Here is a 22,359-nt window from a genome sequence, read left to right as displayed (position 1 = left end):
AAATGGAAGGTGCTCTCTGGAGACTTTTGGTTGGCTGTGTCAGAAGGTAAAGGTGATTCTAATTAGAAATGTCACCACAAGGAAGCATGAAAAGTCAGCAGCAACTGTTAACTTCAGGAAAGCATTTGTCCTCTTTGCTTCCCTTTTCTTGCTCTCCCCGCTGGTCCTAAGAGCCACATTATTCCTGAAGCTTCCACGGGGGACAGGAAGGCTAGCTCAATGATGCAGCCACAAAAGGGTGGCAAAAGTTCTAAAAGGCCAAGTCACATAATGACCAGAACCCCCTGGGGGTGGCCTTATCGGAGCCAGAAAAAGGCAGAGGAAATCCCCCAGGCTGTGGGTCAGCTTCTTCTCTTTGGTTCCTGACCGAGCCCTTTTAACATTATATATCACACTGTCTCTATAGTACCTGTGCTATATTTTTATAATATACCCTCATTCACACATATATGAATCTTTGTATGTTTTTTAAAAGTCACGACCAGCCAGAAAACTTAGACGAACCTCATGAAATATGACCTCGCCATTGTAAATGGAATATTTGCTAAAGGGGCGGCAGGATGGTAGAGAAGCAGCACCGCCCTGGAGGACAGAGACTTGGGCTCAGGTATAAGTGCTGATATAAACCCAGACTAGTTACTTAATGTCCTGTGATCTCGTCTGTAAATATGAAAACCAAACTCTTCTGGTTTTTAAGCTTCTAGATATCTCAAGTCAGCTTTACAACAACGCTTCATATTTTGCCTTGCGTTTTCTTTTGTTTGTGAGCGTCTTAATTCCACCAATAATAGTGGAAATCACACTGCGGGCAGAGATCCTGTGTTTTATTTTTTTTTTATATACCCGCTGGGCTCTAACCAGGGCTTGGGTTACAACAGTGGCCAAGTAAGTGCTGTCTAGATCAAATGTGTGAATGAATGGCCTTGAATATGCTTAGATGCTATTTCATAGATCTGGAAGTTTCCAGGCAAAAATAAACTTTTCTGTCCAACAGTCTGGGTAATAATAGAACTCGCTTTAAGAGAACCTTATTGATCAAAAACCTAACACACTTTGACAGCCAATGATGATTCTTTGCTTTGTAAGTGTGGTCTGTCCATCAGGGGTCCCGGCAATGAGCATAAGGCACACTCACTCTCAAAAGGAATAGAGCATAAGGCACACTCACTCTCAAAAGGAATAATGTGAGAGTTTAGTAGAGGAACTGTTAAAAAGGTGTGAGCAGTGGCTAGGAAAAGCAGGAAGGGATGATGCGGTAGTAACTCGCAACAAGAAGCAGCAGTTAGGGAAGTCCTCTAAAGGGAAACTGAAGGGAGCAGGTACTGGAAACCCAGGGGAGAGCTGAATGGAGGGGCCAAATGGCCAGGGGTGATGATGCTTCAGTAGCTCAAGGGAGCTGGCAGCAAGGGAATCAGGACTAGCAGCACCCCAACCTTACTTCCTCTGGCCACCCGTATTTATACCTCCAAGGTGCACAATTATTCCTAAAAGAATTCTTTTGATAATAACTCCCTCCTTCCCAAAGCACCTTTGGAAGATCAGAACATTTATTTGTGGAAGATTAAAACATTGACAGTACTGGGGGGTGCAGGGGTAGTTCAGTGGTAGAATTCCCACCGGCTGCCATGGGGGAGACCTGGGTTCGATTCCTGGCCTTTGCACTGCCCTTCCCCCCCACCCTAAATGTAACAAATGATGCTGCAATAATGGGATACTTGCCTAGAAAAAGAATAAAATGTGACCCCCATCATACAGCATACGAGAGAGAGAGAGAGAAGGAAGGAAGGAAGGAGGGAGGGAGGGAGGAAGGGAGGGAGGGAGGAAGGAAGGAAAAGAAAGAAAGAAAACAATGACTCCTGGAAAATAAGGAAGGGGAGGGGATTGGAGGAGACAGGCTGAGTTTGCCTTATCAGAAACAGCTGATCAGTGAAGTCAGAGACCAAAACCTCAGAGGCAAAGGCCATCCCTTTCCAATGGAACTCAGAGATGCTCCAGGCTTGGGATCTCAAACATAAGGAGAAACCTTGAGCCACAGGGAAAATTATCAGGGTAAGGAACGAAAGCGAATGAACTATTTTCTTGATTTCAGCTGACGCAGACCATCTTGGATTTGGGCTTCAATTTCTTTGTAATGCATTTCCCAATATTTCCATCAAAGGTATGGATATGACTTGCTAGTTCTCTGCTCCCTTTTAATTAGCCAATCTTTCTGGTTCTGAAGCCCTTTCTAGAATAGCTATCCCAGTTAAGCTCTTCCCAGGCCCATCCCCATTTCCTCCCTTCTGGGCATCCTTTTCTGCCCTGGATGTAAGTCTTAGCACCTGCAGGAGCAGGCAGGCAGAGGCATAGGGAGCTGCACATTCACGTGTGAAGACACTCCAGTCTGAACCGCCTCAACAGACAACAGAGGGAGGAAAGAAACAGGTGGCCCCTGTGAAGAGGGAAATACACAAATGCCCTGTCTCTTATCTAACACCCTAAAGAAAGTCCTGACAGTGGACTCATCCCATTCCCAGTGAGGAGCCCAGAGAGAAAACATTTAACTGAAGAAGAATTCCAAACCAACTATTTATTCAAATCAAACAAATGGCAACATGCTGTACACAGCGTTCTGTACCTTCTTTTTTATTATATACTGTGACCTATTTCTTGGAAACTTTTCAGTCTCAGCATAGAGAAAGTATCCTTAGTTTTCTTTTTGCACAGCTATATATTATTTTGTTGTATTGATGTGGCATAATTTATTTAAACAGTCCCTTATTGGTGGATAATTTAGGCTATGCTGCCAAATTTCTGATCTTTGCTAATCTCAGAAGTGGTAAATGGTTATTCAGAGTAGTTTTATTTTGTATTATCTTATAGTGAGTGAGACTGTCTATTTTGTCACATGCTTAAGAGTATTTTCCTTCTGTGAACAGTCTGTTTACAGCTTTCCTTATTTTGCTATTGATTTGTTGGTCCTTTGTGATTGATAGGAATCCATCATCTAAATTTGGGAGACTAAATAGCAATTGAATTAAAATATTTTAAAGCCCACAACACATTATTTCTGCGCTGTCATGTACTTACATGTAATGTACTTACACGTAATTAACTTTTACAAAGATTCCCCACATTTAAAAATTTAGATTGCAAATGAACTCCGCTGTTTTAATATGCATTTTTCTCTAACTCCATAAATTTCACTCAAAAGAGATGAAAATACATTGCTAAAGCTACCAAATGTCATAGACCCTTCCAATTAAATACTGGAAGGAAACTTCCAAATTATTCAATTGTATTGCCTCGTTTTACAGATATGACTCAGAGAAATCAAGCAAAATAGCCTTGGTTAATAGAACCTCAATCTCCAGACAACTAGCCCAGTGATCTTTGTACTCTATTTTGTTTCTCCTTTTAATCTGCTACTTAGAGAAACCAGAATTTTCTGTCCTTGACCAAATGTTTCTTTTTCAGAAGATAGGTGAATAGCCAGTCCCAAACCCTTAGAAGGAAGCCCAGGGTAGCTGACCTCAACATTTTGTTGCTGGGTGCTTCTCCTAACTGGGGCCATTGTTCTCCCAACCTTGACCTTAAGCTGTTATAAAGGAAAGAATTCGGCAACACTGGGTAGACAAATATTTTGGATTTCTCCCCAGTGATAGAGAGGGCAGAACAAGACAGCCCGGGCAGAGGTGCGGCTAAGAAAATCTCTCACAGTCCAGCAAAGCACTGAATCCTGTCATCCAAGGTAAACACAGCTTAGCAAAATCTCAGCTGCTTGACTGTTTACCTTTATGTCTGATCCCCTGTAAAGGAGAAGTAATAATTTTATGCAAAACAAAGATCTGAACAAACCAGATGATAATCACATACTGACAATAGATACAGGATTTTAATTGCTTAGATGCTGGGTTAAAATGTGACATGAACTAAAAAACTCCAAACGCATTGTACTGGGAACTGCAATGGAGACCCTCCGAGAGCCTTCAGCTGAGTTAGCATAGGTGGCAGGATGAACAGAGGGCCAAGCACTCCTCTTTAAGTAGAGAAGGAATGACTTCATTCCCACATGTCATTCTGGTAGCCTCAGGAGAAAAACAGGTATTCTTATGCAAGATGAGCATTAGAAAGAATGTCTTGACTGGGTTGGGTGAGTTGTGCCATGAGAAGCAGAGCTATCTTAGCAGTAGGCAAGGAGACAATTATCTACTTAGTCAGGACTTCCCTGTCCAGTTGGGCAGTTTGTGTACTGCTTAAGTGCACTGCCTGAGGTGGCACAGGGACTAAATTCCAGCCACACTTCCACTAACCAAGCCTTGTGGGGGGAAAAACTCTTTATACAACTGTACTGAGAAGCAATAACTCAAAGCACAGGAGAACACAATCCACTTTGCAGCAGGGGAAACTGACACACAGGAAAGTGCTTTGTTTAGAGAAGAGGAATAGGTTTGCACTTAGGCCTCCCGAGTTCCAACTCTTTGCTGGCTTTTCCAGACTAATAGCCTTACATTATGTCTGATACATTTTATCATAGTAGCATAGTACAAGGAAATGTGGTCTGAATCCCTCACTGCTTTTGGAGTTCAAAGGCTCCAGGAACTCAAGACCTCTGGCATATTTTTTTTCCAGACTCCCTGCTCATTTTTGAGTGGGGATCCTTTAGATTATATCTGACCCCGAGCAGTAAAAGGTGCCTCTTCCCTAAGCCTGCTCAGCACTCCTGTCCTTAGATTCTAGATTCTAGATTCAGATCTAGGAGCAGTGGAGTAAACTGGAATGGGTGTATGTTTACGTTTGTGAATCTCAGAGAGAGTACATGTGTGCAGAGAGGGTGGGTATGTGGGGCCGATAGAACTGTACTGCATGCAAATCTTGCTCTGTGTCTATATGTCTTTTTATTTAGGGTTTTATCGCTTCTCTAAGGGCTAAAGCACAAGCTTGGCTTGACATACAGTTCCAAAGATCCTGCTCCAAAGTTTTCTTTGCACTCTTCATCTTTGCAAACAGATCATACTTCTAAACTTGGAGTGCCTTTCAACTTCAGTTCCATTATTGTTGATAAAATATCATTCTCTCGGGTGCATGGGTGGGTCAGTGGTTAGAATGCTCACCTTCCATGTGGGAGAACTGGGTTCGATTCCTGGACCATGCACCACCACCACCACCACCACACAAAAAAAATCGTTCTCTCTTACTCTCTTTTAAATTAAATCATCTTACTAGTCACTGCTAGATGATACCCAGCCTACAGGATTGGGGAGAAAGGTGGAGGACAACAGTATCAAGGTGGTCAAAAAACTAGTTATGGTCCATCCATATGGGGTAGTGACAACTCTCATTTGAACTATCCACGTCTCAAAGAAAAGCTGTTAACATTTTCTCCCCAGCGTTGATCTCTTCCATTCTTTTGCTCTCTATGCTCCCTCCGTTCCATTCCTCATTCCTGCACCCTCCAGCCCCAACAAGAGAGCATTGCTTTTGTCTTCTCTAAGCTGACTATGCTTTTCCAAGCTTCACACTCTGCTTTGTGAGTCCCTGTAGTGAGAGAAAGGTTGTGGAAACAGGCCTGTAAACATTAAGTGTCCACAGAATGAGACCCTCTTCCCAAACTGGGGTTCCTCCGTCTCCCTTCCTTCCCTAAAGTTTCAGTGACCCATCAGGGGGTGTGTCTGCTAGCCTCAGCTTCCCCAGATGCTGTGTGGCTCTTTGGAGGTGGTGACCCTTGGTGCTTGTGCATGCAGAGGGTGGAGTCTCCCCCGCTGACACACGCACGCTCAGCCACCTGGTCTCTTGTCTGGGAGACAGGGGTTTCTGTCCCTGCTCATACCCACTCCTTTCTCCTCCCCTCTCCACTTCCAGCCCTTTGTATAGCAGATAGGGTGTTGTTGAGAGAGTTTCCCCCTGACACTTTTTATTAAATCCAAAAAAGGAGGACAATGAGGGGGTAGATGATAGGGTCAGAAGTTTAAGTAAAGTAGCAGTTTTACACTGTTTTACTGGAAAAAGAGACCTAGAACTGACCAAGGAAACACAGAAGGAAGGTTGGGTGGTTTTGTGGCAAATTTTTTTCTGCCCGCTTGTGTTAATGGGAAAAGCAGACTTTGTGATTCATACGCATTTTTTCTCTCTCTCTCCTCACACTCTTTGCCTTGAAAGTAAAGAGGGTTCTTTTCCTAAGGGACCCTTAGCTTAGTAATATATTTAATAAGTGATAAAGAATGAGGGGAAGAAAGAGAAATTTTTCAATAAAAGGAGGCCTGGACAAGTCCAAGCCAAGTGTCTCGTATTTTGGCTTCAAGTCTCTGAATCATAATTCCCTTGGGCATGAATTAGGATAATGAAAATTATCCAATCTACTGCACAGGGATACCAAGAGAGCCACGTTAGATAATCTATATGACAAGTTTCAAAGAGAATAGAGTAGCTCCAAGAGTAGAACATGCTACTAATGGCAAATCACTGCTTTAAGTGCTTCATGGGAATAGGTGTGAGTAAGAGTTCATTGCTAATCAAAGCGTTACAGTAAGTGAGCATAAAATAACAGCTAATAACATGAGATGGCATATGGTAAGGACCAGATGAGTGGTACAGGCACAAATGAGGGGCTAGAGATCTGCAAGCTCTACAAACGCAGAGCCAAGAGTGATGGGGAAGGTTTTATTGAAGGGGTGGGAGCTGAGCTGGGCCCCGTAGGCCATGCTGGAGTCCCATCGACAGAATACAGAAGAGAAGGATTTTCATATGATATCAGATCTCAGAGGACATAAGAGGTGAACTTTACCAGTCAAGTTTATCATTTCTCAATGTACTATTTACTATTGAAATAATATCTATGTTCCTTCTGGATAAAATCAAAAAATACTGTTTTACTGCATGGTAATCAGAATTATCATAGCTTCACTGCCTAGCATGTTTGATTTGGCTGCACACAAACTCTTTTTAAATGATGTCTCCTTGCCTATTATCTATTTATTGCCCATAAAGAATCATTCTGATACTGCTTTCGGCTTTTAAAAATCAGTGTTCTCTCCCTTTATCCAGTGTATGCACAGACGAGTAAAAAATAATAAGGGCAAAAAATAGAGAATGATTTTATTGTTTGTTAATAATAAAATATAAGGGGTATAGGATGTTTTGTATGCTTTTTCCATTTTTATTTTTATTCTTATATGTATTTTTTTGAATACTGAAAATGTGGTGATGAATACACAACTATATGATGATACTGTGAACCATTGATTATGCACTTCAGGCTATTATATGGCATGTGAATATATCTCAATAAAATTGCATAAAAATATCAATATTTGGCTTTCAAGTTCATTAATATTCAGATTTTAGTTGCAGCCAAATTTCCTAATAACTTTTGAAATAAAGCTCTGAGGAGAGCTCCATGAAATTGCCTAATTAAAAACTCCTAAAGCACTGTAAGCCCTGTTTGATACCCCACAGATTTTGCTTCCAGGAAATCCTGTTCTCTCAAGAAGTTGTTATGGTCTATTGGACCAGTTTGATACCTTGAGAAAGAACTAAGAGCCATATTTACACATCCAGCTGTCATAGATCCAAAGTAGCCATTAATGATGACTAAGTAAATAGAACAATTTCAAATGTCCCTAAATACATATTTGCACAACAGTAAGCTGTTGGGTGAAGTGTTTCTCTTTTAAATAAGCCCACATTTAAAAAGTGAAATTCTGGTTGGGTTGCAAGCACACTGTTGTAGCGCTGCCTCTAATTTTACACACATAGCCTGGTTGTTTCTGGTAATATCTTAGCATCCTTTGGGCTTTCTAATGATGATGCCTTCAGGACTATGCAGAATTTGTTCACTGCAAGGCTCAGGACACTAATCAGTATTCTAAGTTTTAGAGCAGAGGCTTCTACGTAGGTATTCTTAAAGGTGGTAATAGATATCTACAAGCTATTTTCATTTTTCAGGAAATCTAATGGAAATCACTCATTTGTATTCAATTAACCACAATGTTTAATTCAAGTGTCAACTATGCATTGTAAAGGTTGAACAATTGGAGTCCTGAGCCAGACTGCCTGAATTTGATTGCAGCACCACGGTGCTAGATGTGAAAATTGTCCAACCTATTCAACCTCTCTGAACATTTGTCCTCATCAGCAAAACAGAAATAGTAATGGCTACCTTATATAATGGCCGTTAGGCTTACCTAATTGATTCAGGGAAGACACGTAGGCAGTGCCAGGCATAGGGTAAGGTTCTTGATATGTCCTTATTATTATTATTTCTGCCTCTTCTTAAATTATATGAATTCCAACTGGACATTTCATGCTAATCAGACACTACATGTGTTGCAGATTCATTTTGTTAATTATTAAGTATAATTTTCATAGGATATCTCTTAAAAATCTGGCTTTCACAAGGGAGAGAAAAATTAAAGGGGTTGTTAGGGATGAAAATTTTCAAAATCACTGCATTTATTTTAGGATTCTCTTGTTTATAGAAGTGTTGGCACAGCATCCAAGACCATAAAAAGAATGCCAATACAGAGAAACCAGTCCTTTTAAGCACTATAAACTATCATAAATAATAATGGTTACTTAGTGTATTAGTCAGGCTTCTCTAGAGAAACTGAACCAACAAGATATCTCTGTAAATATAACATTTGTAAAAGTGTCTCATGCAACCGTGGGAATGCAAGAGTCCCAAATCTGTAGAGCAGGCTGTGAAGCTGGCAACTCCGATGAAGGGTCTCAGTGAACTCCACAGTAGAGGCTGGCTAGCTGAAGAAACGGTGAAAATTCTCTCTTCTCCCTTAAAAGTCTTCAACTGCTTGGATCAAATGCAACTGACTGGGTTATCTCATTTGTGAGATCGTAGATGTACTCAGTCACAGCTACAATTGACTGACCGACGATTTAATAAACCAAACGTATGGTTTAGCAACCACAAAATATCCTTGCAGTAACAGTTAGGCCAGTGCTTGCCTGACCAGACAACTGGCCCATCACCTGGCCAAGTTGACACCAGAACATAACCATCACAGTCCACCCTTTGTTAACTTGGCAGCTACACACACCACCTTAAAAACATGCTTAATTTCTAAACAGAACACAATAACAGACATACATTTTGCCTAACAATATTTGCACAACAGTAAGCTGTTGGGTGAAGTGTTTCTCTTTTTTTTTGCCTAACATTTTGCCTAACAATACTCAACTGTCCTGCATACAACCAGAATGCATGAAATCTCTCCAGAATAGGGTGCAAGTCTTTAGGCAACATTTACTCTTAAACTTGATATCCCATAATTTAAACACTATAACATGAACAATATAACTTATGTCATGTGGTAAGAAGAAATCAAGACATTTGCTTTATGTACAAAAACAAACATACTTATAACAGAACAAGGAGGAAATATTCACACCATCACAGACCTCATTTCTAAAACTCATCACGGGGTTGTAGTTCATGTTTATTGCTACCTTTTTTCCAGTACCAATTCCATGTTCCATTTACCATCAGCAAGCATTTCAGCTTGGTTCTTTACTTGATGGGGTGACCCAAACATTCATTCCTGAAGTTTCTGGGCCATTGGTAGTACTGCCTGGATTGGATGGTTGCAGTTTTCCATAGACCTTAATCACAGGGCATGGCTTTAGTAAGAGATGCCCTAGGAGATCTCCTGTATTCCAGGAAACCTCTTCTTTACATCCATTGCGTAGTTGCAGTCCTATTTCCCCTTGATAGTCAGGATCAATCACCCCAGCCAGTACAGTAATCCCACCCCCTTTTTTTTTGCATCGACAGGCACCTGGAATTGAACCCCAGTCTCCAGCGTGACAGGCGAGAACTCTAACTGCTGAGCCACCGTGGCCCGCTGAGTAATCACCTTTTGTGCCTATTGATTCAGTGGCATGAGAAGCCCAAAGTGGCCAGGTAGCAGTCTTAACTTCCAGTTCAATGAAATCATTGTTGTGTCTCCTAGTAGGAGCATGCCTCCTTTTGGAACTAAGGCCTCTAGACCAGCAGAGCTTGAGATTTCAGGAATAAGAAGCAAAATTTTTTCTAGTGGATCACTTGGGCTGATAGTGAGTGGTGCCACTCCCCTTTCAAGACCTTGATTCCTGGACCCATGAATCCTGGCTATGGGAGAAACAGCACCATAGAATGGACATTGATTCAAAGCATACACAGCCTCCCAGAGAATGTTGTCCCAGCCCTGCAAAGCATTGCCACCTAGTTGGCACCATAACTGGATCTTCAAAAGGCCATTCCTGGTAGAATACTTGCCTACCATGTGGGAGACCTGGGTTCAATCAATCAAAAAAACAAACAAAAATTCAAACCATTTAGAACAAATCACTGCTTCTTTCATGATGGAAGTGGTCTAATGTAATCAACCTGCCACCAGATACAGGCTGATCACCTCAAGGAATGGTGCCATGTTGGGGACTGAGTGTGGGTCTCTGCTGCTGGCAGATTGGGCACTCAGCAATGGCCATAGCCAAGTTTGCTTTGGTGAGTGAAAGTCCATGTTGCTGAGCCCATGCATAACCTCCTTCCTTACCACCACACCTACTTTGTTTATGAACCCATTGGTCAATGGCAGGAGTGGCTGGGGAAAGAGGATGACTTGTAGCTACAGAATGGGTCATCTTATCCACTTGATTTTTAAACCTTCCTCTGCTGAAGTCACCCTCTCTTGAGCATTCACATGGGATACTAATATCTGTTTTTATGCCCAGTCAGAAAGATCTATCCACAAAACTCTTCCCCAGACATCTTTGTCACCAATTTCCTAATCATGCTCCTTCTAAGTCCTTGACCATCCAGCCAAACCATTAGCAACAGCCATGAGTCAGTGTACAAATGCACCTCTGGCCAGTTCTTCCAAGCAAAATGAACAACCAGTTGCACTGCTCAAAATTGTGCCCACTGAGAGAATTTTCTCTAACCACTGTCCTTCAGAACATCCCAGAAAGGGACTGTAGTGCTGCAGCTGCTCACTTTTGGGTGTTACCTCCACTTTGTGCAGAACCATCTGTAAGCCAGGCACAAGTTACTCTTCCTCAGTCAATTGACTGTAAGGAGCTCCCCAAGAAGCCATAACTCTGATCTGGGAAAGAAAAGGCAATGTGACAGGAGTAGAGGCCACGGACATTTGAGCTACTTCCTCATGTAACTTACTTGTGCCTTCAGGACCTGCTTGAGCCCTATCTCTTATATACCATTTCCATTTTATGATGGAGTGCTGTTGTGCACATCCAGCTTTATGGTTTGGTAGGTCAATGACACCCAGCTCATGATAGGCAGCTCAGGCCTCATGGCAACTTGGTGGCTGATGGTTAAGTATTCAGTACCTTCTAAGGCCCAGTATCAGGCTAAGAGCTGTTTCTCAAAAGGAGAGAAGTTATCTGCAGTGGATTGTTTACTCCAAAATCTTAAGGGTCTAGTTGTGATTCTCCCATAGGGGTCTGCCATAGGCTCCAGACAGCATCTTTATTTGCCACTGATCACTTCCAGCAGCACTGGATCTGCTGAATTATATGGCCAAAGTGGCAGAAAAGCTTGCACAGCACCCTGGATCTATCACAGAGCCTCTTTTTATTCTACTCCCTTCTCAAAACTAGCAGCTTTTCTGGTCACTTGGTAAATAGGCTGAAGTTGCACACCCAAATAAGGAAGATGCTGTCTCCAAAATCCAAAGAGCTCAACTAGGCATTGTGCCTCTTTTTTGATGGTAAGAGGGGCCAGATGCAGCAGTTTATCCTTTACCTTAGAAGGAGTATTTTGACATGCCCCACACCACTGAACACCCAGAAATTTCACTGAGGTGGCAGGCTCCTCTACTTTTGTTGAATTTATCTCCCATTCCCTACCACACAAATGCCTTACCAATAAGTCTAGAGTAGTTGCTGATTCTTGCTCACTAGGTCCAATAAACATGATATCAATAAAATGAACCAGTGTGATGTCTTGTGCCCCTGGGGAAGCTGTTTGAAATCAAACACCAAAGGACCAGCAGATGCCAGCCATGTGCCTTCCTCACTGACAGAGGTGTTACCAAGGGGTCTTGTGGGAGGGAGAAACAATCAAGGTGCTTCTGGACAAGATTATGACATAGTGCTGGAGAGTTGATATATCTCTGAGGTAGGACAGTGAAAGTATACTGTTGGCCTTGCCAGATGAAAGCAAACTGTTTTTGGTGGTCTTTACTAACAGCTATTGAGAAAGAAACATTTGCCAGCTCAATAGCTGCATACCAGGTACCAGGGGATGTGTTCATTTGCTCAAGCAATGATACCGCATCTGGAACAGAAGCTGCAATTGAAGTCACCACCTGGCTAAGTTTATGATAATCCACTGTCATCCTCCAAGACCCATCTGTTTTCTGAACAGGTCAAATAGGAGCAATGAATGGGGATGTAGTGGGAATCATCACTCCTGCATCCTTCAAGTCCTCAAGAGTGGCACTAATCAAAGCAATCCCTCCAGGAATCCAGTATTACTTCTGATTTACTATTTTGCTAGGTAGTGGCAGTTTTAGTGGCTTTCACTTCTCCTTTCCTGCCATAATAGCCCTCACTCCACAAATCAGGGAACCAATGTTAGGATTCTGCCAGTTGCTGAGTATTATGATTCCAAATATGCATTCCAGAACTGGGGAAATAAGCACATAATGGGTCTGGGGACCCAATGGACCAACTGTGAGATGCACCTGAACTAAAACTCCATCAATCACCTACTTCCATAAGCCCCTATACTGACTGGTGGACCAGAGTGATGTTTTGGGTCTCCTGGAATTAGTGTTACTTCTGAGCCAATGTCTAATAATCCCCCAATTATCTGATCATTTCCTTTTCCCCAGTGCACAGTCACCTGGTCAAAGGTTGTAGGTCTCCTTGAGGAAAGCTAGGAGGAAGGTTAACAGTGTAAATTTTGGGCAGTATTACAAGGTCCTTTCCCCAAGGGTACCCAGCCCTCCCTTCATTCAAGGGCTTCTGGGTCTGTAAACTGTTTTAAGTCTGGGAATTGTTTAAGGGACCATGACTCTCTATTTTTGTAATTCAAGTTAGTCTTCTGTTCACTTGACCTAGAACCCTTATACAGCTCAAACAAGAATTTAGTGCACTGCCCATCTATTTTACTTCTAGATACCCCAAGAGCTACTAGTCAATACCATAAGTCTCTGCAAATCACATTATTTTGACTGCTGCTTTGAGTCTGTTGTCCATTATGATAGCCACTTCCACCTTGTCTTTGGTGATTAAGTGCTACCACCTGGCTTCTGCCAACTTGGGGTCCAATCATCCCCATTGGGTTTAAGGATTCCAGCTCTGTGACAGAAGTTTTCATGGTAATATCTGACCTACAGAGAAGGGTAACTACAGAGCTCTTCAGGGATGATGGAGCTAGTCTCGCAAATTTATTCCTCAAGGTTCTGGTAAAAGGTGTTTCCACTGGACATTCCTGGGATATGTGAGCAAGTCTTCAATGATAAATCTGTTCTAACATTCAAATCTCTTTAAGTTGTTGGATCCTCTCATCTGCATTATATCATGGCAGTTCTGGTGCTCGACCTCAGGTAATGTTGGCCACCTTTTGATCCATGTTTCAGCCAACCCCCCCAAATAAGCTGTCAATGCCTTTTCTAACCACTGCAGAATCTCTACTTAGTGGACCCAGATCAATAAATTCAACTTGATCCAATTTTAAATTCCTTCCACCATTATTCCACACCCTTAATATCCATTCCCACCCATATTCCCCTGATTTCTGTCTATATAAATTAGAAAACTCATGCAGTTCTTTTGGAGTACAGCATACCTCCTCATGGGTGGACATTTTGTACCTCACCTTTAGGGGTCTGTTGGGGCTTTAGTCTAGTTATAGGTCTTGAAAAAATGGGGATGGTTGGGAGGAGTGTCATGTAAAGAATTAGAAATGTCTTTCAAGCCAATTACCTCAGGGCATTCCATTGCAGTTTCATCTGGTGAAACAGGATTAATAATTCTAGATAGAGGAGTAAGGACTGTTTCCCCGGGGGAGGTGGTTACAGGCTTAGAGAGGCACTGAAGGGTTAATCTCTTTAGGTTGAAGTTGAATGGCTGACTCCTCAGGGGGTACTGGAGGCTAGAAAGCTGTTTCCTCAAGGCAGGCTGGAAGTTGGGAAGCTCTTTCCTCAGGACAGCCTGGAGATTGGGTAGCTATTTCCTTAGGGCAGACTGGAGGTGGGACAGGTGTTTCGTCAGGACAAACCATCACAGGTCTATCTAGCAAAGATTCAGCAGAATCCAGGGTTTCCATGTCCCCACTGCCATTTTTATCAACCCAAATGTCCCCTTCCCAAGTTTCAGGATCCCATTCTTTTCCAATTAAAGCCCTTACTTTAACAGTAGACACCCTGCAAGGTTGAGAATCGGCTACTCACACAAAAAGGCTCTGGGTTTGTTTTTCAGAAATCTCATGTCTGCAACTGTAAGAAATAAGATTTTCTTTCAGGGCACATTTAGAAACTTTTAGATCATTCATATGGTGTTTAAGTGGCAAATTTGAGGCCTTCAGCTCATCCCTTTTCCTTATAACTGTATCCAGTATATCTAAGAACAAGCAGTCAACATCATTATATCTCAACTCCACAAAACTCTGTTAAGGTGTCAAAAACATTGTCACCTAGAGCCTTGCCTCATATAAGCATAAAATTAGCAGAATCAAATGGTGACTTTTAGTGTCTCTCTATTTCCAACTCAACCCGTGGACTGTCAGTGCATCTTCTATATGCAACACATGGCCTTTATTACAGAAGGTGGTCTAAGGAAGCTTATAAACATTACAAATTACCCTCCACTTTTCCGTACCAACCAAGGTTGCTACCAACAAACCACTGTATTTTAGAAAGTACTTAAAACAGCTTAAGTCATGATCCCTCTCCTTAGAGGTAAAAAAAAAAAAAAAAAAAAAAAAAAAAACTTAATTTCTCTCCTAACAGAACTTAACTCTGAACTATCAAATTTCAGCAGATGGGACACCAGAAATACGTTGAGTCTTTTGTCTAAACAATTCAAGGATGACCTCTCAAAAGAAGACACAGTTTTCTCTTTAAACTTTGTTTGAATGGGTCTCAAAATTCTGTGACAGATTTTTGGTCATTGTTTCCATTTAAAAAGTACTGATTTTAAAAACTAGTAACTTAATGCTGACTTCAGAGCACATACACTAAAATCGGAATGATACAGAGAAGATTAACAAGGCCCCTGTGCAAGGATGACACACAAATTCATGAAGCATTCCATCTTAAACAAAACAAAACAAAACAAAAAACTAAAAACTTAAAACTGCCACATGAAAACAAATTGTCCACAAAACATTATTTTTCTTCTGGAGGTTTTGCAATGCATTGTTTTACTATTAAACTTAAATGCCCAATTGAGACAAACAGTTCTGAGACCGTTCTTCCACCACTGATTAAGACTGGGGTGGCAGGTGTTTTGGGTAATATTCATTTAGCTTTCTGAATTAAGTTACCAGTTTTTAAAATCAGTACTTTTTAAATGGAAACAATGACCAAAAATCTGTCACAGAATTTTGAGACCCATTAAAACAAACTTTAAAGAGAAAACTGTCTTCTTTTGAGAGGTCAGCCTTGAATTGTTTAGACAAAAGACTCAACCTATTTCTGAGCTTTCTGAGCTTTCTAGGCAGAATTTGTGACCTTGCCAGCTCCAGCAACCTTCTTGTTCACTGCCTTTATGACACCCACAGCAACTGTCTGTCTCATGTCATGAACAGCAAAATGACACAGAGGAGGATAATCAGAGAAACTCTCAACACATGGGCTTGCCAGGAACCATATCAACAATGGCAGCATCACCAGATTTCAGGAATTGGGGGCCATCTTCCAGCTTCTTGCCAGAATGGTGACCAACCTTCTCCTTCAGCTTGGCAAACTTGCAAGAAGTATGAGCTGGGTGACAGTCCAGCACAGGTGCATAACTAGCACTAATTTGGCCTGGATAGTTCAGGATAATCACCTGAGCAGTGAAGCCAGCTGCTTCTACTGGTGGGTCATTTTTGCTGTCACCAGCCACATTGCCATGACGAACGTCTTTTACAGACACATTCTTGACATTGACTCCCACATTGTCTCCAGGAAGACCTTCACCAAAGCTTCATGGTGCATTTCAACAGACTCGACTTCAGTTGAAACATTTACTGGAGCAACAGTGACCACCATACCCAGTTTGAGAACACTAGTCTCTACTCAGCCCCACAGGCACAGTACCAATACCACCAATTTTGTAGACATCCTGAAGAGGCAGATGCAAGGGCTCATCAGTTGGACCAGTAGGTGGCAGGATGCAATCCAGAGCTTCAAGCAGCATGGTTCCACTGGCATTACCATCCTTATGAGTGACTTTCCATCCCTCGAACCAAGCCTTATTAGCACTTGGCTCCAGCATGTTGTCACCATTCCAACCAGAAAGTGGCACAAATGCTACTGTGTCAGGGGTATAGCCAATTTTCTTAGTATAGGTGTTGACTTTCTTAACAATTTCCTCATATTTCGTCTGACTGTAAGGTGGCTTGGTGGAATCCATTTTCTTAACACCAACTGTCAGTTGTTTCACACCCAGTGTGTAAGCCAGAAGGGCACGCTCCTGGGTCTGCCCATTCTTGGATATACCAGCTTCAAATTCACCAACATCAGCAGCAACAATCAGGACAGCACAGTCAGCCTGAGATGTGCCATTTTTAATAAAGTTTCCGTGTCCTGGGGCATCAATGATGGTCACATAATCCTTGTTGGTCTCAAATTTCCACAGGGAGATATTAATGGTGATACCACACTCACATTCAGCTTTTAGTTTATCCAAGATCCAGGCATACTTGAAGGACCCCTTTCCCATCTCAGCAGCCTTCTTCTCAAATTTTTCAATGTTTCTTTTGTTGATTCCACCACATTTGTAGATCAGATGGCCAGCGGATTTGACCAAATCTCTGTGTCCAATAATGACAATGTTGACATGAGTCTTTTCCTTTCCCATTTTGGCTTAAGCTATAGCCATGTTTTTTCATGACACCCGTGTTCTGGTGGCAAACCCATTACAAAAAAGCTGTCAGTGCCATCTTGATAATTGGAAACAGGGTCATTTGTGCCTTTGAATTTAGTCAGAGTAGAAAACCAACCATAAAAATCATTTTTTATGATTCTCTTTCTCCTCAGTGAATTGAATTTGAGATCATGGGTTATCAGGTTGGGGCCTATTGTAAAGGGTCCTAGATTATAAGTTCTTAGAGGAGTCACATATATTCAGGAGGTGTAACTGTTATTTCTAAATTCTGAAACACTGAGCTTCTTGTATATAACCTGGTCATTACCAGAAACTTCAGGTATTTATGTAACACCTGAGACTCAGAGAGAAGTTATGAAAGCCAGCAGAACCCCATATAGGAACTGTTTAAAAAGATGAAAAAAGGGATCAGACTTCAAATAGAAATATGAATGAAGCTGATCTGGATAGGACTAAGGGAAATCAGAATACAGGGTAAAGGATGATATGGTCCATATTTTAAAACCTCAATTTCTGCATGAGACCAAAAGGAGAGATGTTTATTTGGTGCAAAATTTATATTTTGGGTAATGCACTACATAATTTAACTTGTAGGGTCAATTTAGTTGAACACCATAAATACATGGAATCTTGATTAGGGTGTGAGATCTTGTTAGTTTGTATCGGTTATAGTGATGCCTTAATATATCCCTTTGGAGGACTGGGGAGAAAGGAGGAAACATTAAACTTCCCCATTTGAGGAATTCCTGATATTCTCACAAGCTGTGGGGACAACCAAATCAATAGGCTGAGCCCTCAATTTGGGGTTCACCCCTATGAAACTTATTCCTGCAAAGGAGAAGCTAAGCTTCCTGATGATTATGCCTTAGAGTCACCCCCGGAGAGCCTCTTTTTGTGTTCAGATGTGGTCCCTCTCTCTAAGCCAATTTGGCAGGTGAACTCACTGCACTCTCCCCTACATGGGACATTAATCTCCCTGGCAATGTGGGGCAGAACTCCTAAGATGAGCCGGGACCCAGCATCATGGGATTGAGAAAGGCTTCTTAACCAAAAGGGGTAAGAGAGAAATGAGATAAAATAAAGTTTCAGTGACTGAGAGATTTCAAACAGAGTTTAGAGGTTATCCTGGAGGTTACTCTTACGCATTATTTAGATATCTTTTTTAAGTTTATGGTATATTGGAGTAGCTGGAGGGAAGTACCAGAAACTGTTGAGCTATGTTTCAGTAGCCTTGATTCTTGAAGATAATTGTATGATGATATAGCTTTTACAACGTGACTGGGTGATTGCTAAAACATTGAGTCTGATGTTCCTTTTTATCCAAGGTATGGACAGATGAGTAAACAAATATGGACAAAAATAAATAAATAATAGGGAGGGATAAAGGGTAAAAAATTGGGTAGATTGAAATACTAGTCATTAGTGAAAGGGAGGGATAAGAGACATGGATGTACGAGTTTTTTCATTTTACTTTTTATTTCTTCTTATGAGGTGATGGAAATGTTCCAAAAATGATCACGGTGATGAATACACAATCATGTGATGATATTGTGAGCCATTGATTGCACATCAAGGTGTGTTAGGCAGGGTTCTCTAGAAAAATAGAATTAATAGGAGATATCAGTAAATATAAGACCTTTAAAAGTGTGTCACACAACGCTGGGAATGCAAAAGTCCCAAATCCGTATGGCAGGCTGCAAGTCAGGCAATTTTGATGAAGGATCTCGATGAACTCCACAGGATAGAGTGGCTGGCTGAAGAAACATGAAAATTCTCTCTTCTCCCTTAAAACTCTTCAACTGATTGGATTATTGCACACCTTCTGTGCTGGTTTGAAACTGTTGTGCACCCCAGAAAGCCATGTTCTTTAATACCAATTCAATATTGTTGGGTGGGATCTTTTTGAACAACTTGTTTCCACGGACATGTAACCCACCCAATTGTGGGTGGGATCTTTTGATCAGGTGGTTTCCATGGTGATGTGCCTACACCCATTCAAGATGGGTCATTTAGTGGAGTCGTTTAAGAGGGAACCATTTTAGAAAAAGCTTCAGGGCCAATAAAGACAGACATTTGGAGATGAAGAAAGAAAATGCCCTTGGGGAAACCATTTGAAACCAAAAGCTGAAGGACCAACAGATGAGCCTTCCTAGCTGACAGAGGTGTTCTGGACACATCAGCCTTTCTTGGGTCAAAGCATCTCTCCCTGGATGCCTTAGTTTGGCCATTTTTATAGCCTTGAAACTGTAAACCTGTAACTCAATAAATTCTCTTTATACAAGCCAACCCATTTCTGGTATATTGTATTTTAGCAACATTAACAAACTAAAACACCACCCTCTTCATTTTGAAAATTAGAACCACAATCATGCAGATTTCTGATACCTCATTTATTGTCTATGAACCTTCAAATATCACTAACAATAAAAATTGGGCAGTCTCAGCCACAAGTTCTCTGAGTATCATAGAATGCAATTTTTTTTAGAGCCAGAAGACTTGTAATCATTGAGGGCAGGTAGATGCTATCTTATATTTATTTGTCTAATTTCAATTTCAATTCCTCTCCCCAATTATATAAGAAGGCCATTCCCCCAGACAAAGAGGATAGAAGGGAAATAGAAGTTTGACAGTAATGTTTGTTTTGGCAAACTGTAGGTAATTCACTGCTTACCCAAATGATGCAGTGAAAACCAGAGTTTAAATTTGGGCCAACTGAGTATTGCCCTCCAATTGAAAATAATTAGAAAGCAGAACAAAGCATATGAAACAACTGTTTTCAGATATCAAACAACGGTCAGTTTAGAACTGGGATCCTTGAAAGAAATTAGGTGAAGGAAATAAGCCCCACAAGTGCCTCAGTTACTACCTATAGACACTTTCCAGGCTGCAGTAAAAGAGGGGAAACCTAAGCAGAGCCTGTTGGTCTTGCTAATTGAGAAGTCAGAGATTGGAGTTTGGGAATCTGAGGTGGCTATAATTTGTGGGGCAGAGTAATAGAGAGAAGGGAACTGTATATAGAGAGTGCTCTGAGGCTATGCAAAGGTGTCCACTTGAATCTTAGGCTGAGTCCTAAACCATACTTGTGTGGGGTGAACCTCTAAAAGGTTCTAAAGCTGGGGGAGGAACCACCAGAAAACAGTAAACCAAACAATTTCTGAAGCTCTCATAAAGTTAGGAATATTTTAGGTTTTCACTAGCCAGGGTGAGAGACCTCATAACACCTGGGGCATTGGCAGTGGTGTGCTGGACCTGGCTTGAACAAGCTTAAGAGAGCTGATGGTTAAATTTTTAGGGATTTTGAGAGCTTTTTGATGTCACATTGGTAGCTTGAAATAGCCATGATAAGAAATCAAAAAATGCTGAAATCAGTATGTTTTTCTTTTTTCCTGGAGTGTCAGTTGTTAAACATTTGTCAGTAGACCACTGGTCTCTGAGTAGAGTCTTTAGAAGAGCCATGCTTCAGTAGTAAGAATAAATTAGTCCTAGAACAAAGCTGCTCTGGACCTGCCCTAACAAAGCTTAAAATCAAACCACAAAAGGATCGATTGAATCCACATGTAACTCAATCCCAATAAAGGTCCACCACTCTTGTTTGTTTGTTTAGAGAAGTTGGTGGGTTTATTGAAATATCAGGCACCAATTACAGGTTTCCCTTAAACCACCTCATTATTCAAACCTTGCATTGGTGTAGTACATTAGTTACAATTGATGAAAGCACATCTTAAAAATTATATTATTAATTATACTCCATAGTTTAACTTAAGAGTCCACTGTTTCAAATCCATTAGTTCATGGATTTAAAAGAAAATTATTCTAGTAACATATATACAACCTAACATTTCCCCTTCTAACCACATCCAGATAGATAATTCAGTGCTGTTAATTATATTCATGATGTTATGCACCATACCCACCATCCATTAACAAAAATTTCCCATTATCCAAAATAGAAACCCTGAACATTTTAAGACTTGTCTCCCTGTTCCCAACCCCAACCCCTTTCCATGGTAACCTATAGTCTAGATTCTGAATCTATGAGTTGGCTTATTCTAATTATTTCATATACAATGAAATCATACAATATTTGTCCTTTTATGTCTGATTTATTTCATTCAACATGATGTCTTCAAGTTTCATCCATGTTGTCACATGTATCAGAACTTCATTCTTTTTTACAACTGAATAACTTTCCATTGTGTGTATATTTGACATTTTGCTTATCCATTCATCAGTTAATGGTCACTTGGGTTGCTTTCATTTTTTGACAATTGAGACATCGGTGTGCAAATATTCATTCGAGTCCCTGCTTTCAATATTTGGGGTATATACCTAGAAGTGAGATTGGCAGTTCATATGGTAATTCAATGCTTAACTTTCTGAGAAACTGCCAAACTGTCTTCCACAGCAGCTGAACCATTTTACATTCCCGCCATAAATGAATAAGTGTTACTGTTCATCTTATCCAACACTTGTAATTTTCCATTTGTAGCAGTAGCTATCCTAGTGTGTGTGAAATGGCATCTCATTGTGCTTTTGATTTGAATTTTCCCTATTGGCTAATGATGTTGAGCATCTTTTTACGTGCTTTCTGTTCATTTGTATGTCTTCTTTGGAGAAGTGGATTTTCATGTCCCTCTGCTGTGCCAGAAAGCTGTGCCTGAGGCTCTGACCCCACTGACCCCACTGCTGCCTGCCATGAGAGTGGGGATGGGCACTGGTAAACATTGCATAGAGAGAGTAATTTATTCGTATTTACCAGCCTCTTCCTCCTGTTCTTTCCTAGATTCTGTACAGTGTTTTAATGGGTTCTGGGGACTAGAAATAGTTGATTCAGACAGTTCCTGCCTGTTTAATAGTTTTTCTGTGGAGGGAATGATTCCAGGAGCTTGCACCTGCCATCTTCTCACATTCCCCCAGGACCCTTCATTCTTGAAAGGAGTACAACAAAAGCCAGTACTTACCAATATAACATTCATAATAGCTTGTATAGCCATAAATCTATAAATAAATTGAATTCTCTGTCAAAAATCCTTCCACAAACAAGACTCCAGGTCCAGCGGATTTCACTGGTGAATTCTATAAAACAATTAAGGAGAAAAATGAAATTTATTCTAAACAAATTTTTCCAGAAAATAGAAGAGGAGGAAATACTTCCTAATTTAAAAAGGTTGAGGTCAGCATAACGCTGCTACCCAAACTGCACGCAGACATTATGGGGGAAAGAAAATCGCAGACCAATATCCCCCATGAACACAGATACAAATTCTCAACAAAATATTAGCAAATTGAGTACAGCAATATAGAGATAATAATACATGGCCTAGTATG

General features: G+C 41.0%; 1 long non-coding RNA gene, 1 other non-coding gene and 1 pseudogene across 2 annotated transcripts; 2 read left to right on the top strand and 1 right to left on the bottom strand.

Annotated features, from left to right (window-relative positions):
* Nucleotides 1-1,954: 1,954 nt before the first annotated feature.
* Nucleotides 1,955-9,943, top strand: LOC143675991 (uncharacterized). The gene is made up of 2 exons (XR_013171742.1): nucleotides 1,955-2,049; nucleotides 9,767-9,943. It is a non-coding gene; the product is annotated as an uncharacterized LOC143675991 (long non-coding RNA).
* Nucleotides 9,944-15,152: 5,209 nt separating this feature from the next.
* LOC143678473 (U6 spliceosomal RNA) lies at nucleotides 15,153-15,258 on the top strand. The gene has a single exon (XR_013173280.1). It is a non-coding gene; the product is annotated as a U6 spliceosomal RNA (small nuclear RNA).
* A 371-nt stretch (nucleotides 15,259-15,629) lies between these two features.
* On the bottom strand, nucleotides 15,630-17,004 carry LOC143675515 (elongation factor 1-alpha 1 pseudogene; annotated as a pseudogene).
* Nucleotides 17,005-22,359: the final 5,355 nt, after the last annotated feature.

The sequence above is a fragment of the Tamandua tetradactyla genome, chromosome 3 (genome assembly GCF_023851605.1).
Source record: "Tamandua tetradactyla isolate mTamTet1 chromosome 3, mTamTet1.pri, whole genome shotgun sequence".
NCBI classification, from domain to species: Eukaryota; Metazoa; Chordata; class Mammalia; order Pilosa; family Myrmecophagidae; genus Tamandua; species Tamandua tetradactyla.
This window is presented reverse-complemented; position numbering and strand designations above follow the sequence as displayed.